The sequence below is a fragment of the Eurosta solidaginis genome, chromosome 2 (genome assembly GCF_040869045.1).
Source record: "Eurosta solidaginis isolate ZX-2024a chromosome 2, ASM4086904v1, whole genome shotgun sequence".
Classification (NCBI taxonomy): domain Eukaryota; kingdom Metazoa; phylum Arthropoda; class Insecta; order Diptera; family Tephritidae; genus Eurosta; species Eurosta solidaginis.
This window is the reverse complement of record NC_090320.1, coordinates 74,035,311-74,045,477: the sequence shown is the minus strand read 5'-3', so window position 1 is coordinate 74,045,477 and position 10,167 is coordinate 74,035,311. Positions and strand designations below refer to the sequence as shown.

Genomic DNA, 10,167 nt, shown 5'->3' with positions numbered 1-10,167 from the left:
TATGTAAGTTCTAAGTGACGTTTACATTTTGAGGTGCCATTTGTTTGTTTCCATTTCATTTTGACATTTGGTCATACGAATTGACGTTTATTGATTATGATGCCAGATTCTATGCGCTAAGTGGAGTATAGTCGTGGCTAAGTTGCCAAAATACGCCAAGTCAAGTCTATGCTAAGTATCAGTAATGGGCCCTTAAGCATTATCTAAGCGAGGATAAGCATTTTTTTATGCGCAAAGGTAAAAGTATAAGAGCGGTACGCAGATCACAAGAAAGTAAAATTTCCATATAAAAAACGCTCAAGAAAAGTCCTTGTGGTAAATTTTCTTGAGGTAGTACGCAGTTTACAAGAAATTTAGTACGCTATTTTACTACTATTTTTCCATCAAATTTGCATACGGCGACACCGGTTTCCGCAAGAAATATGTCAAGTGCCATATATTTCTTGAAGAAAAAAGGTAAACAAACTGGAAAAATTAGGTAAGCACATGGTTTTTTAATTTTTTTGCAATAAGTAATTATTATTTTATTTCAGAAAGGGAAATAACAATAGCTGCAGCCCTAAAACGCAAAAAGCGCATAGTGAATTTCACGGCGTAGGAGAAACGGGCACTTATAAAAGAACCCTACAAGACGGAGGTAACTAGTTCACCCACACATTCAAAGCTTTTTTCGCTCTCCACTAACACATCGACGTTTCTTGCTGTCATCGAAATGACAGCGTCATCTTAATACGACAATTTATTAATTATTCCGGGAAACATTTTAAAACGATGAAAAACTATAATTGTGGTAATTAAACTAATAAACTAAAAAAGTGCTTGTGCTACGGGGTTTTAGGTGTGACGTGTGTTAGCTGTTTATGCACTTCTAAATTAACCTGGCGCGTTAACTAGAGGCAGCCAAGTCCTCTTGCCACCAATTGGAATGGGAAGATTCGATTTGCAAAACCAAAAAAGGTAACGTTTTCAAGACAGTGCACAACCTAAACAAAGGTGGTATCAAAATATGCGTGTCGAGATCCGTTTTTAGAATCTGAAAGTTGTATAGAATCGACGGGATGGCCTAGAAGGTTTCAGGTGGTCATACTAAATCGCTCCCTGCGAGTGTCCTTATCGCTACAACCAAAGCAACATTATTTACTCTCTGCTTTTCATTCATACGTATGTGTATTTTTAAATAATAAAAAAAATGTTATATTATTCTAATATATATCATCTCTGCCGGGGTGCGATTCAGCTCAGGATATGCCAAAACAACAAGAAACCTACCATTAAATGCAGATTCACGTGTCATTTGCCAAGGATTTACCGGTAAACAAGGTACTTTCCACAACCAACATGCTTTGGAATACGGTACAAAATTGGTTGGATGTATTTTCCCAAAAAATGGTGGAACTACGCATCTTGGTTTGCCAGTATTTGCTTCGGTAATTTATATTGATTTGTATTGATTAAAAATTGCAATAGTAGATAATGTAATGTGAATTAAAATTGAATAGGTAGCCGAAGCAAAAAATGCAACTGATCCGCATGCAACTGTTGTTTATGTGCCGCCACCGGGAGCTGCTGCTGCTATCATAGTATTACAAGCACGACATTTCTTTGATTGGTTGCATAATCGAAATTATGCCCTAACATGATATGGTTCGCGTTAAGCACGCTATGTTAAAGCAAAATAAATCTCGTCTAGTCAGGCCCGAATGTCCAGGATCATCGCACCAGAAAGGGTAAGTAAATTGCCTACCATATTAAATATATAAATAACATGTATGAATTTGTTAGTGATAATTTGTCATGCTTTTTTTGATAATCAACTGAAGAAGGCAAATACCAAAGAGTTCGAAGTTCATGTAAATACCAATTGATTTCTTTAAATAGCGTTTGGAGAACAAAACCCATATGTATGTATGCATACAACTGCATAGAAAGGGAGGGATTAATTAATTATGATCAGTAGATTTATAGGATTTTTATTATTTTCCCTGCGTCGCCGTTGCCATTACATTGCGTTAAGAGAGGAGATCAACACCTTGCCCACAGCCAGTTAAAATTTTAGTAAATTTTGCTCTTTTCATTACTGATTCAAAACCTGGGAAGTTATATATGTAGCATTCCATGGAGAATGTTAATTTTAGCAGACTTTCGCATTGCGGTCATTATTAATATTCAATCCCTAGAAGGTTCAATGTAGTCATATCAATAGGTCCGGAGATGGTCGGGTTAGTACCTCAATGGTGCTTGTTACCGGAACGTAGATAGATAATTTATTGAGGATTGCACAGTGACTTGCACATCTCCTTCACAGCACCTCATCGTAGCCGGCTTCTTTGATGAGCCCTAGCAGAGTTCTTGGCTTGAGGGATTAAATGTGAGAATGCACTGGCCATGGTGAGCCCATAAACTTAGCGCTATGTTTTGAGATTGCTTCGTATTCTTGGAGGATATGCTCCGCCGTCTGCTGATCGATCACAAAATCGGCAAGTGTTATTCGATAGTATGCCCACTTTCTGCATACGGCTGCTCAGTCTATAATGCCCTGTAAGAATAGCTCTTGGGATTCTTCGGTTATCTTTCGATAGGTCTATTATTGCCCTGTAGCGACTTGTGCTATAACTTCCTAACAGTAACTTAGATTGTCTCAAACCTGGCGTATTGCTCCAGTGTTCTTCTCCCCCCCCCCCCCCACCCCCACCCCCTTCTCCTAATAAATGCCCCGTGAGCCAACTGACAGGAACGGCTCGGGATCGATGGGTCATGCAGTTCCCGCCCCTCTTTCCGGGTTGTCCGCCTGCTCTTGTTGTAGCAGTGCTTCGTCCCATCCAATAGGTGCGACAGATCACAAATTGTCATCAATGTCCTCTAACGGGAGTCCAAGGAAACAGAAAGTTTCAACAGGGTGGACCATAATGAGAGGAGTGTTAGAGGCGTTGATTCCACAATACAGCTAAAGAGATGGTTGCTGTCATGTGGGGACACATTATAAGCAGGACATATTTTGTATGTCGGGGTTGATTCTGGATAGGTAAGAGTTTAACCTGTTACAGTATCAAGATCGAAGTTGGGCTAGAGTGACTCCCGTTTCCTTAGGGAGAGTGCGTTCCTACTCTGCTAGTTTTTTTTTCTTTGAGTACAGTATTCACCGGGTAATTCCTGGCATAGAGGTCCGACGCCTGTTTGTGGAGTTCACTCAGGACCTGCTTGTGTTTTTCAGCTTTATACGGCTGTGTTCTCAGGTGCCGTATTTTCTCATAATGTAATGAGGGCGTGAACAACAAGAAGCCACAAAAGATTTGTAAAAGTTACGAGGACGTCGGGTTTTGGGATCAAGCCCAGAGCAACCTGTCCGATGCAACCATCCCTTGCACGTGACACACTGACAAGAGTATGACCGTCCTAAAAAGATTCTTTTCCGGCAAACGCAGCAAAACCATTTCTCATGACTGGGGTCAGGAGAAGGACTCGGATTGGGTTCGATACCTTCCCGGAGGAGGAGAGTATGGCGCAGACCCGCTGCATGGATCTGCTGGGAGGATGATAATTTGTGGGAGGGGCGCAACAAACTAAACACTAGAGTCCGCCTGCTCATTACCCTGTACTCCCCTGTGGCCTGGGACCCAGTGCAACAGTACTACGTTGTGCACCCAAGGACCAGTGCTGACTTTATTTCGAACGCCACAATTGCCTTTAGTGGGGCCTGGCTGTCTGACTGAGTATGGCAATTGTTTCATTGGAGTATCAGCGCTGAAGGTTCAGCTTAGCGCACCAACATATGGCGAATACTTCCGCTTGAGAGCTGCTCGTATGTGCTTTTAGAGGTACAGATATTTTGGCTCTGGGTCCGGAGACTCTGGCTTCAATCCCCTCTGGCGTCTTCGAACCAGGGCCGTAGAGAGAAAATCCTTGCCCGGGACTAAAAAAATTTACGGGCCCCCTATAAAAAATCCACTAATACATTTGATTAACGTGAATTAATGGCGTTTCATTCATAAATCATTATTGATGGATTACATCAAAAAAAATTTTTGCCACATCAACTAAATGATTTTTGGCTAAGAGCTGACAATAAAATTAACACAGAATATTTACTATTTGTTTTATTTTATTGTAACGTAGAAATAAAATTCTCTTTTAACAGCCACATATTATTTCTAATAATCTTTTCTAGTTATTTGGTAAAATTTTCATACATTTCTGATAAATTTAATGATGATTATAAATTTTAATTATTCAATATAGAATGTTCGGATATCAAAGAGTGGCTTTACTTGCTTTTTGCGCTGCAAAATTTTTTATAATAATATCAAAATTTAACTGTCTTGCCAAAAAGGATGCAAAACAAAGCGTGGCAAGTCCTAAAACTCGCTCTTTAGATGAACACGATCTATGAAAGTCTTTCATTCTTGAAAGGACGCTGAAGGAACGTTCTGCACTAGATACAGTGACAGGTAAAGTGCAAAAGGTACGTAAACCAATACAAAAGTGGGGAGAAAATTGTATACATATTTTGAAAATAGACGGCATTTAGCAATTCCAATGGTGACAGACCTTTATCAAAATTTGCTTCGTAAATGTGTTTCAAGTGAACTATTTCACATTCTAAGCTTAGAGAAATATCCGACTTGTATTTTTCGGCAAATTTTGCTGCGATCGCCCGAACCGTAGTTTCATCCATGTCTTAAATTGCCACAAAAACGAAAACTTCGTACAAATTTCTCTTAGCTGCAAATCGTTCAGTAATGCCCGTGATTATCGAATCAACGATCACCAAGAATGTATTGTTTTTGAAATCAGACTCTGAATCATCCGTAATCATCTCATTTAAATTATCTTCAGAATGCCTTTTGCGTTTTCTCTTTCGAATGTCCGGAAACTTTGGCGAGATGTTCAATTGAATAGCAACTGTTTTGCATTCGTTTAAAATTGTTTCCCATTGGTTCGTGATCAACTTCAAATCAGCTATTAAGGCATCTAGATATCGGACCTTAACATCTATAGTGGAGTCTCTAGTTTGGGGGACCACGTTTCTTTCATTAATGGTAGTCAGTATTTTGAACCAAATTGAGGACAGCAAGATACATTCGAACTTGTTGATGTACTTGAGAATTACGGTAAAATCGCCGTATGCTTGCTCAGTCAAATTTGGCTTTTGGCTGAAAGACTATGAAGAGAGCTCGATACATTTTTTTGAGGGTGTCCCATCGTTGTGGAGTGCTGCGTTTGGCTGAAAGACTATGAAGAGAGCTCGATACATTTTTTTGAGGATGTCCCATCGTTGTGGAGTGCTGCTGAAAATAGTAAAATATTTTTGTACAAGCCGTACAACATTCTGCAGCATCAACACCACATAAATTGATAGCGTTTTCTTTTCTGAAATAAATTGTTGCCTAAGTAAATGGTAATACTCTACCCCATCGGGTTAGGGGGTCAGAATATACCCGCGGTAGGTATGCCTGTCGTATGCGTAAGAGGGGACTAAAATATCAGATTCCAGGGGCTGTGTAGCGCAACCCTGCAGGTTGCCAGCGCAATATAAAGCTTCCCCAAACCTAATTGTCAACCTTACCTATCCGCGGCGAATCCTGTTTCACTAACAGACGCGGCTCTGGCGACCCCAAGCTCCTCATGGAACTTGGGATGGGGAGAGAGGGGATGGCCTGAAGGTTTAATGTGGTCACATAAATCGTTCCCGAAATGGTCGGGCTAGCACCTTAATGGTGCTGTGGTACCGGAGCGTACCGGATCTGTATCCGGCAAAGGACCATCACATCGATAATACTCCTCAAAGCCTTCGGGGAGCAACCTTATCGCTACAACAACAACAACAACAATAGAGTTACTCCTACCCCAGAAAATGGTCAACATTTATAGTGCATACAAAGAACCTTTCAACTCACCAAATTCACTCATATTAACAGAGTATATGTGGAACTTAAGAGCGAATTGAGAGTTTCACAAAGTTGCACTGCCACACCGCCATTTTATACAGGGTAAAAGTGTAACGCTTTTGCGTTGCGAGCAGGCAAGAATTTTCACAAAAGAACGAAATACCCCGTAAAGGCGTTGCCTGTTTTTTAGAATAGAACAACAACGCTTGCGTAACACTTTATCCAGAAAAGAAAACGCTATCATAGCTGCGGGTTGCACAAGGCGAGTAATCAGCATTCGAGTTTTTGTCGAGAATGTGACGTAGTGCTCCGTTGTAAGCTCCTTTCATATTGGCGCCGTTATCGTACCCTTGTGCACGACAATCTTCAACAGGCATGCTTAACGAACGAAACGATATCATTTCGTTACGATAATCAACGTTAATAAACGAAACGAAGTCACTTCGTTTCGTTTATTAACGTTAAGATCGTCAAATTAACGTTAATTTGGCGTTCTTAACGTTAATAAACGAAACGAAATGACTTCGTTTCGTTTATTAACGTTGATTATCGTAACGAAATGATATCGTTTCGTTCGTTAAGCATGCCTGATCTTCAATCATGTATGGCAAAATTAGATCAGCGATTTTCTGAGCAGTTTTTTGGTTACAATTCACGAAAGCCAAAATCTGTTCTGGAATTGTAAATTTGTTGCTTTCGAATTGAAATGGAGTGAGCGCAAAATGAACGTAGTCAACGTGACTAGCATCAACGATAATAGCAAAATACTTAGCTTTCTTGCCTTGATCTAATATAGTTTCCCTCATATGCTTTGCACAAATTTCTATAAACTCATTCTGAATGTCTGTGGAAAGATAGTGAACTTGTAAACGTTTGTGCTGCTATTGTGAAATCCTAACTTTCTCCAAATGATCTCTAAGTGTCGGATCATAATGGCTTATGAGATCTTAGATGCCCAAAAAATGTCCATCCTTTCGCTTTTTGAAAAAAAAAATAGTGTCCAAAATTCTATATAAAATTTCTTTCCACTTTTGAGTTTCAGTGATTAGCTGTTCATTGATAAGTGTATCAATTGTAGCCTCCTTTCGAATTAGGTTTTGTAAAGATCGCCATTGAATATAACATTTAATGTGATCTTCAGTATTTTCGTGTGATGGCAGTTTAGCGTATAGCTTCTTCCATACCTGGAATTTGGAATATTCGCCAGGACAACAAATTTTAGGTCGATTTAAAGTATTGGTGCTTAACAGACGACATGGTAGGCAATAAAAAGCATTGCTACTGGCACTCCACACCAACCAGTGACGCTCCACTTTCTCTCCATTTGGCAAGATTCTGTTTAACAACGAGGTAGGAAATGCCTCGTCATGACAATCACGTGGAAAAATAACAGGGCACTTTTGATGACCTCGACGAATTATTTCGTTGACTTCTTCAGATCGCAATAACTCATTATTCACGGTACCGATATCGAAGTCGTTTAAATAATCTAGACTTTGATACAGAGTTGGTGGTATTGTTGGAAGGCTTTTTGAATATGAACCTTCATCAGTGTTACCACGAAAACTTTACGATTTCGGATTCATGTAAACATATATTTTTGTTTGATGTTTTTATTGTCTCCTCACTGTTCGAGAGACCAGGTAAAAAATCATTATCAATATTCGTTGCTTTTGAAATTCGGCTTAAAATTTCCACATGGAACAATTAAAGACTCTCCTGAATTAAAAAAAATGTCTTAGTACCTCTAAATCGCGGGCCCCCCGAGAAATACCGGGCCCCCTGAGAAATATCGTGCCCTGCGCTTGCCAGGCTAAGGCTCCAGCTATTAGGAGTGATAAAGCTGTCAGATCTAGAAGCAGCAAGTGGCTTAAGTCCTAGGAAGCTTCTAGTATTTGTCAAGAGGACGGAGTTTTTTTATAACATAGGTCCTGGTTCTTGATAGGGTTTTCAGCTTGGTCGTTAAAACAAACTTCTGGTAACACTACGGACTCATTCAGTCTATGTGAGATCCTCATGAACCGGCCACTTCAACCTAACCTATATTTTGTGTTTTGGTTTTTACTTTAGAATCTACCGGTTAAGTAAGCGATGTCAGCAAACTAAGCGCCTTTAAATGTATATCCATAAGGAACATGAGGTCGCCAGAGCCTCGGCTGTTAAAGAAACAGGATTCGCCACGGGTAGGTGACGTTGCTATATATTGCGCTGGCAACCCATTGAAAGGATTGCGCTACAAAACCCCTTGAATCAATTTGGTATTTTAGTCGCCTCTTACGACAGGCATAGCTACCACGGGTATATTCTAAGCCCACTAACCCGCTGGAGCCATGAGAAGCGTGAGTGCATTTTGGGTGTCGCAAGGCAAGTTCCGTCGTGCCTGGTGTTGTTGGGTGAGCGGCCAGGCAAGGCAGCAGGGTACACATGAACCATTCAGGAGGATACCCTCGCTGAGCCCAGAAAATCTGGGAAAATTAGAGGTACTGCTCAGATCCAGCAAACGAGTATGTTCTGTACTGGCATATGATAAACTTGCAGACAACCAAACGTTTACTTTCCTGTCCAAAAGGGAATTGGTGCTCGTCACTGCTGCTAAAGAAGAATAGACGTAGTCATATCAATACGTTCCCGGGTTACTCGGGGAAAGCAGTTTTAGCAGTACTTTGCCCGTTTGAATTTGCACATCCATTCAAAGAACTTCGCATAATGGATTAAACAGTCATCTGCATTTATTCGTTTTTGTTTTTGTAGCGCGCCTAATTTACTATCTATTACCCCAACATCTATCAATTATCCCTTGTTATAGTATTCGGGTACCCCCGCTACCGGAAGATGCCTTGGCATGGTGGAGGTTCACTTGAATTTACTTTACAGGTCCTGATTCTGTTTATCTGAAATCCCCTTGAGTATCTTGTATTTATTAAGCACTTCCTGTTATATTAAAAACTTATTATCTATCCTTACTGATATTCGTTTCTTTTTCATTCAAGGAATTCGATTTGACGATGTGGGCATAGCAATATTCCAGCTGTGGCTGTAAGAAGAACGTACATTTGCTCAAACTACAAGAAAACGGCGACAACTGTCCCTCGGCCTTTTTAGTATCACATATAAGGCCCTACCACGCATATTATGGGAAAGGGTCAAGTTCAAAGGCTCAACATCACCTGCAAATCGCCTTTGATAGCACCAAATGGGGCTGCATATATTCCGGTATTATATCTACAGAACTCATATCTATGCCAACTGATACTAACAACACCACCCGCGCAGGAAAAATTGAGCACCATCAGTGTGAGCTTCGAAACTCAAAATGGTTTCAGAAAGGGCACGACTACGAATGAGTTTATGTCTTTACATATGTAGTTTGTACATATAAATATGCACATATGTAAGGTTTACTAGAAAATTAAGGAAATTATTTGTAAAAACCATTGTATACACAATTTATTCATAATTAAATATTATTTAAACAAAACGGACGCGTTTCATTCATATAAAAAGCGAATTGACAGAAGGTAACCGGTATGGGTAACCGATAGGCCAGTTACGCGTTGTTGTTGTTGTTGCATATGTTTTGGTTAGCGATAACGAAATCATACCTAATGAAGTAACTTAAAAATGTAAATAACATCGAGCGAGAAGGAATGTCGAAAACACAATAGGTAAGAGCGAGAAAGCGAGTCACACGTACACAATTTTGAGAGAGCGCATGCGTTACCTTTTTCACGACAGCAATGTAAAAGTCATTAAGACGATAATTGGTGACCAAGTTATTGGTAGGGAAGTGACATTCTTTACATTTATTTTGTTTATGTGCTCTTCTTCTTGCTTGATTCACTATTCACCGTGGATTTTTAAACGTCAAAATTACTGCCATACTAAAATTTTTCACGCAAGAAAAAAGGCTAAATTTTTCTTGAGCAATTACTTGCGATCTGCGTACCGCTCTATACGCGTGAATAAAAACACGGCTAATTTTGGCTGTCATTAATTCAATAAACAACAATAGTTCTTAGTGCTCTGTGCTAATAAAAAGTCACAGAAGAAGAACGCCTACAGTGTTTTAACATCAATAACTCATCGTCGGATTGTTAAAGCAGTCAAAGATCTCAAAAAAGGACTTTTCAACCGACTTTTTATGCTACTACGAAAATCGCCTAGGTATTGAAGCTTTAATTTAAAATGATTTCTTCTAAAAATTCCCAAATGTTGACTTTTTTCCGGAGCACATTTATGAGCGGAATTAATTTTATTCCAGAATTTTTATATGGGAACTCAA

General features: G+C 39.7%; 1 long non-coding RNA gene across 2 annotated transcripts; it reads left to right on the top strand.

Moving 5' to 3' along the window:
- The first annotated feature begins 435 nt into the window (after window positions 1-435).
- LOC137242205 (uncharacterized) lies at window positions 436-9,333 on the top strand. Of its 2 annotated transcripts, XR_010950124.1 has the most exons (5): window positions 436-1,161; window positions 1,238-1,427; window positions 1,500-1,727; window positions 4,237-4,459; window positions 8,876-9,333. It is a non-coding gene; the product is annotated as an uncharacterized lncRNA (long non-coding RNA). The 2 variants fall into 2 exon arrangements; XR_010950125.1 differs by lacking the exon at window positions 4,237-4,459.
- Window positions 9,334-10,167: the final 834 nt, after the last annotated feature.